The sequence below is a fragment of the Melospiza melodia genome, chromosome 4, assembly GCF_035770615.1.
Source record: "Melospiza melodia melodia isolate bMelMel2 chromosome 4, bMelMel2.pri, whole genome shotgun sequence".
Classification (NCBI taxonomy): Eukaryota; Metazoa; Chordata; class Aves; order Passeriformes; family Passerellidae; genus Melospiza; species Melospiza melodia.
In genome coordinates this window covers 92,942,841-92,950,600 of record NC_086197.1, presented here as the reverse complement: position 1 = coordinate 92,950,600, position 7,760 = coordinate 92,942,841, and positions in this window count along the sequence as shown.

Here is a 7,760-nt window from a genome sequence, read left to right as displayed (position 1 = left end):
CTTATTAAACAAGATGAATAGAGTTGCCATCAGACATGCAGAAACTCTGAGAGTCCTGGTGTTAGGAAGAACCAAGTCAGAACTTCACCTGATCATATTCAAGGTGACAGGACAGAGATGCCTCATATGAGTAGAACAATTATACTAAATATGAAATACAGATATAAGGCCTCCCAAAGAAGGAGTCTCACACATATAAGTTTTGGCTCTTTGCTCAGCAAACTTGCCATAATCTATAGGATTTTTGTCTTTTGTGTAGGACAGTGATAATCCTTAGTTTCTGAATATATTTCTTTTGTCTATGGATGCTGGACCCCCCTTGTGTGGTGGGTACATATATCACCTATATGGATGATATGGGACACAGTGACACTGAATTCTGAAAACAAGACAATCTTTCTGATTTTTACAATAGGCTGATGCATTGCCCCAGTGACTGTTTTCATTCTTCAGTTCTTCACTCATAGGAAGGGAATAACTATTTATTCCTTTTAAGAAAGTCCTTTGAATGAATATTAATATATTTATATGAATAAATTCTGTAGCATTAATAAACTCTGTAACAGTGCACTACCAATAATTTCTGTTACATAAGTATTACAGCATATTGATTTATGAAGAACTCAAGGATTAATAAGATTCATATGAATCTTTAATAAATGTGTGCATTACGGTAAAACACTTCACAATAGTGTTAAAATGCACAGTGCAAAAGGTAGCTGAAAATTATCAATGCAATCAGGACAATCCTTCCTCTAAAAGCCAAGTACACATGAACATCAAACACTACAAACAGTATCAAAAATGTCTATTGCTTGGAAAAAAAGGAAATAAGAAAATAAATGGAACGTGTCAGGGCTGAAATTAATAATTTCTGAGATTAGGCTTCTGTTTGGAGTCTCATGTGCAGCCATTACACTCTTAAGCAGACCTGAACAACCTACTCAGAGCAGGGGAAAAAAACCAAAAATCTCAACAAATCAGAAAAAGTAAGAAAACTCTTCGGAATTTGGAATATAATTTATAATCTCTGTGATAACACAAAAATATCATTGCTGTTAAAGTAATCATCTTAAACAGGTTCATGGGTTAAAAATTTCATTAGAAATTAATACCTTTAGCTTGAGCCAAGGCACTTCAAAAGATAAATTTTCATCTGTTAAAATTTAAACTATCATTATTTTCTAGAAAATAGGAGATTAATTTAAAAGACACTGAACTGCCTTTATTGGGACAACAGAGTAGCTTTTCTTTTTTTCTTTTTGTTGTTTGTTTGGTTTTGCCATTTTTTAGAAACAAATAATAGTTCTGAAAGTCCAAAATTTGTTAATCACATTATCAGGTGATTTTATTAACTGAAGAAATGAAGGGAATAATGGTCCAAAAAAATATTATTAGCTTTGCTGACATAAGAAACACAACATTAAATACCACCAGCTTAATCACTTAAGAAAAAAGCCTACATGGGGAGACAAACTTATTTTTTCCTTTCCAAATTACAACAGATATCCCTGAAGAAAGTTCAAATGACCCTGCCTCCCCATTTTAACTGCATGCTGGCTCAGCCTCATTGCTAATCAGAGGTCATTTCTCTGAAACACAGGACTGTGGAACAGAATTACTCCTCCTGCTCTCAGGGCCTCACCCTTGCTCTAGAAGGGTGACATCATCGCCAAGCACCAGTAAACTGAAATAAGACCGAGCTGATTTCCTGTTACTTTGTGTACCTCCCTGAAAGATGCACTTTACAGTCCAAGTTCACTGCCTTGCAGGAAGAGGATGCTTATTTTTAGCAACATCCTTGAATGTTTCGATCAGTGTGCAGATATAGAAGCAAACAGGACAATTGCAAAATCTCATTGCTCTGGGTTTTTTTTTGTTGTTACCGAAGAACAAAGTTAAATAGAATACAATGGTGCATTTATATAGCACAATCAAGCATCAATAATTAGGAAAAAAGATTAATCATCTTATGTTCTTTTTATTACCTTTTTCATTTTAAAAAAAGTAAGAAAACAAATTGAGATCTCAACTTATTTTTCCAAACCGTATGATTCACATTTACAGTTATGAAACATTAAAAATTCAGACTATGCAATCTAATCCTGTGGTAAGATGTAGACCAGCTTCAGAAGATTTGACTTCAGAAACCTCCAGCAGCAAATCTGCACTTTTCCTTCTCTTCCCACACCAACAGCATCTGTTCTGCCATGGTATTTGCCATAAGATTCCTGAAAGGAATTCCATTCTATTTCCCCAGGATTTTCTTCACCCATCAGTTCAGAATCAGTATTTCCTGAACTGAGACAAAGACAGAAGTTGCAGATTCTCAGACTTGCCGTTTGGCAGCCACGAATTCACATCTCTGTGGCAGCTTTCCTCTGCTTTGGGAAATGTAAAATGTGCCATATGCTGTAACTGCATGGACTCAACACTTCTGAGGCAATTGAAGGAGTAAAACACACCATCATCACCTTCCTGTGTCAGTCACAAACTGCTCACCCCAGCCCCGTTATGGTAAGGCAAGGAGCAGGAGCAGCCCTGCATGGCTTGGGTCGAGTCTGTGTGGGCAGGAGGATGTGCCAACAGCAGCTGCCTGCTGGGGACACACGGTATGAAATCAAACATGGGTGAATCGAGCCACCAAGCTGGCTTTTCATGGGATGAAAGCAAGCAGCTGTGACAGGAGAGGGACACCACAAAACACAAGTCACCCAGTATGGAACACCTGATTACTATCCCTCTGGCATCTTCCCTGGCCTCCACACTCCACCTTCTTCCCACAAGACCACTCCAAGCTTCTAAGACTCCTTATCCTCTATCAGGACAGCCCAGCCATGGTATGGATCCCAAATGCTGACCTCCCCAGAAGAAGGAATGTTGGTGAATTTTCCTGTAGACCCCATGCCAGGTATTTTTCTACCACTAGGAGGAGAAGCAGGTCCCATAGTCCCAGATGTGGCTGAGAAAAGCAACTCCCAGCAGAAGGGCATGTTTGCTCAAAGGATGATGAGGTTATTGTGATTAATGACAGAGGGAATCTTTACACCAGTGCAAGGGCAGCAATCCAATCCCTTCTGATCCAATCCCTTCTGAGCAGGCAACAAAGAAAAAACAGGTATGGATCAGTAGTGTCAAACCCTTCCCACAACAGACCCAGCCCAACACTCCCAACGCAACTGCTTTTCCTACAGAAAAACCCATTCCAGGTTCCCACCTCTAGGCCATTATGAAAACAGAGAGATCATTCAGGCTGCACACAGGGCACTGCCATCCTCTCCCTCTCCACACTGAAGGATTCTTAGCAGTAGTTAGTAAATCATTTCAGTAAAGGCCCTTCTCCAAGAAAGTTTTTTTTCTGATACTGTCATCAATCTGAATATTCTTTAAAAAGTTTTGAGATCCCAGTAAGGTAAGCACAGATACTGGCAACAATGCATGTTTTCAAATTAAAACAGCTCCTCACCACAAAAAGATTTGAGACTTTAGCCTCACCTATCCCCAGGCTTGCACATACAATTCAGTGTGGGTCATCCAGCAGCAGGCTGATTGTCAAAATGTTGCAAAAAAAGAGAAGAGGGAGCAATAGAAAAACAGATTTGTCTGATGGTCTGCGTTTGAAGGAAGGTCATGGGCACCAAAAAAGTGCAATTCCTTGGTTGTGTTTTCTAATCTGAGTCTCCTGCCTCAGAAGGCCCCATGGCAGGACACTTTTCTGGCTCTCCAGGTGTAGCAGGTGTCCAGGTGTCCAGGCAGAGGTCAAGCAGGCTGCCTTTAGCTGACAACCTCATCTCAGTCTCCTCCCCCCACAGGCTGGCTGTATCCTTGTATAAAAAAAACAAAAACTTAACCAAACCAAACTTAAAAAAAAAATAAATTCAGTGTTTTGATGGGAGCCTTTTCTGCTCCTACACCTCTCACAAATATTAAGCTTCTTAACAAGAAGGCAGCCCAAATACAGAAATCCAGGCTGCTACAGAAATCCAGGTTGCTAAACAGGAGATTTATAAAGGAGGAATGTTTTATCTCCACGGATAAAAGGCTGCAAGCAGTAAGGAGAAACACTCAGAACTTGTAGAGCAAAAGAGCAGCCTTCCAGCAGTCTAAGAGGTTTCACAAAATTTCATAGCCCTGTAGAACAAGGATGACCTTTACTGTCAATAACAGCAACAGTGGTTATGCTTTGTATTATATGAGTGTCCTCGTAAAGTGCCCTTATGGTTATGGCACATTTTGTGCATGCTGCAACATTTCACTGCAGAGAAAAGACCAGTGCTCTAGGCAGGGAAACAAGCAACACAGATGAGCACAGTGTCTCGTTGGGCAAGAAGGGGGACAGGGAGTCTGGAGAATGGCAGCCTTGGACAAGGCTGAGCCTGCTGACCAATTCACTGGGATGGTAAGGTACAGCTCTCTGCACAGTGGTTTCAATCACCTTACACTGCTCATAGAAAATCTGTCCCTCATCATCCTTCTCCTTAGTGAGATGACAGAAAACACCCTGCATGTCAACTGTGAAGAGTTAGGAGATTCTCAAAGCAAGTGCATGAGCCTCTAGGTCTGTTGGTAGAGCTGAATGGTAATGAAGACCATGGAGGACAAGTTCTTCCTTGAGGAGAAGAAATGAATCTTAGTGGAAAAAGCCTAAACGGTAAAAGGCAATTTGCAATGCAACAGTTGTCTCTGCTGTTGTTGCAGACTCAGAGACACAGATCACCTTCCACAACAGCTCACAGGGCTTGTAAAATGAAAAAAATTATAATCACTACTTAACCCAATCATAATTTTGTTATGAACACTGCATACAGGCATGTGTACTCCTTTCCAGTTGAGAGATCACTAATAACAGCAGTACTGGTTATCAAAATGTACACACCAGTACTGATTTACCTTGGGCATACAACTGTTAGAGACCAAACTATATTAAAAGTGAGATATGGCATCAGAAGCTTAGGCCACCAGAAGATGGTCATTTGACTTTGAACTGATTCCTCACTGACCAGTGCAAGTGAAGGATTCCCAAGATCCAGAGAGCAGTGGCAAGGCTCTCTTCCAGAGGCATGAGCTCCCAGGAGATTGCACCTTCAGTGGAAATAAGAGTGCTGGGCACTGGTTGCTGCTTCTTTTTATACCAGTGATACACAAAGGCTGAACTTCTGTGCACAGTCTCCCTCAAGCGAGTAACAAGGTGTGTGTGTCTACACTAAGTTTAGTTTTCACCAGGAATGTGTTTCCAAAGGAAATGCACCCTCATTTCTTCCTAGAGTTAATAAATTCTGCAAATCTGGCTCTGTGCCAGGAGTGTACCTAGAGCTCCTGAGGGGCACTTGGTCCAAAAGAGCAGCTGGTTCAGAGTAACATCTTGTGAAACAGAGACCTTGGGCATTGCATCCTTAGCAACAGGCATTTTTCTTGAATAAATCTGCTTCTTGCAGTCTGTGCTGCTTGCTATGAGGTATAGCCAAGGTGAGTGTAAAACAAGTGACACATGAGCACAAGTGGATAAAGAGACACACTCCAAAAATGCCAGAGTTGGTGTTGCAGAGGAACAACTGCCCAGCCCAGCCAAGCCACTGTAGAGCACCAGCAAGAACAGCATGGTAACAAGCCAGTCTGCACGTACTTGGAAGGAGGACTTAAATGCCCTCTCTGATGATCCCTACAAAAGTTAGCAGAGACACAGTTCTCTGCAGATTCTTTCTATTTGCAAGGCGTGACACAACTGTTCTGTTTTCCTCTAATGGATGTAAAAAGCATGTCATGCTGGAACAGGTCTGGCAATTTCAGTTTCAGCTACCAGCTGGTTTTAGCACCAGCTTTTATGAATCCTTGAAAAGATGTTCAATTTTGCTTTAACAGGATTGCTGATAGATCATATTGTAAAGTGTTAGTACATAACATTTACTACCTTGCATCTGGGTTTGAGAACACTATATCTGAAGAGAAGCTATGAAATCTATTTTCTATGGAGAAGTTAACACACTCTGAAGTCAGCTATTTTTAATCAGAGAGAAAATATGATAAAACCAACTAACTAAAGATAAGGTTCACATAAACATGTTTTCTAAAAGGAGATAAGCACACATTTTTCAAGAAAAAGGTTATAGATTTAGTTTCTAAAGTAATATTTCACCCTGTCTCCTTGAAAAGTTTAGATTGCTTTTCTAACTTATGCCTTTAAAGAAAGGCTGAGTACCTTTCCAGGACATGGGAGTAATTAAATACTAAATAAATGATCTGAACTACATCACTGTAGCTCAGAGAACCATATCTCAGAAATGGCTGAGGGATAATAGTGCAGTTTTAGAGATATCTAAAGAGTAAGGCTGAATATGATTATCTCCTACTCACTTGCTCTGCCACAGACTTCACATGAAACTTCAAGTAAGAAATGTATTGTAATAAGTGAGGTATGCCAGGAAATGGTCTTTCAGAGATTCTACAGAAGTCATTTTTGCCTTCTGTTTTCAGTAACACAGTAATACTTCATGCCATTTCCAACTGTGGAAAAGAAGTTCCAGTTTGTTCTTACAGAAAATATCTTTAACACATCATAGCACATTACAGCATGAAAAGGGATTGTTTAACAGGTAGAAGAACTCTTCTCACCTACACTGGTCATGATATTGTTTATATAATGATTCATAATAAATAAAAACAACTGAATTCCGAATAAAATGGAGATTTAAAAATATACAGAAGCATCCTGTTGCTAGCATTACATGATGCTATTGTTTATGACAGCATTTGGATTTTATTAACAGAGAGCATCTTAAATGCTTACAGGATACTAAATACTGTGCTAAAAAGTTTTGCTACTGAACAATTACACATCAGACAACATCCATTATAAATCTGCCATGTTAAAAGGTGGATGCTCACACTTACTGGCCAGCATGGGGCTTTGTGGTCATCACAGGTAAGTCAGCACTAGATTGGTCACCCTCTAACCTTAGTGGAAGCAGAATTCAGCTGAGTGGGACAGACAATGCTGAACACAAAACTCCCATCTATGATGCCAGCAAAGCAATGGGCAGCACTGTCAGGTACGTTTTAGCATTGCATTCTAGTTACAGTACCTTTTGCTTGGGTCTTCAGAGAAATTCCCAACACCTGATGCTGATTTTGAGGGATGAAATGTGATGTGTTTTGATTTTTGTATGGTTTTTTTTACAAAAGAGGATTTGTATCCCTCTCCAGAGCAGGCTGACATCTCAAGCTTGTTTACTGCAGTGAAACCCTGTCTGACTGGTAAACCATGGTGTCCCCTGCACACACTGCAGATTCCTTTGGCTGGGATTCACTTTGTGGAATCACTGCTTACATCTCCCAAATAACTGTGAGGAATTGAATAATACCCATGTCTTATTCTCATTAAATGCTATTCCAGACAATTCACCTCAAATGATCATTTATGGGAATAAAGCAAAAGGATGTTCGCTTTTGTGGTCAGAGCAGGTATTTGTGTAGGAAATGAGGCAACTTCCAATTCAGGATGAATTTGTTCACTTTAAATGGGAAACATCTAGAAAGTCTTGTTTTGGTAGCCCTCTAACTTGTCTTGGAGCATCACTGCTTCATCCCTGATTTAGCATGGTTTCACACTTGGCACCCAAGCCTTGGGTCAGACTGACCAGCTGTGTCTCTCACCATAAACAGCAGCCAGCCAGGAGTTTTTGTTCCAACAGCAGTGTAAGAGTGATTGAAAACATCGCTTTAAAACGTACCAATCCAAATAAAGCCAAACGATTACAGTTTGT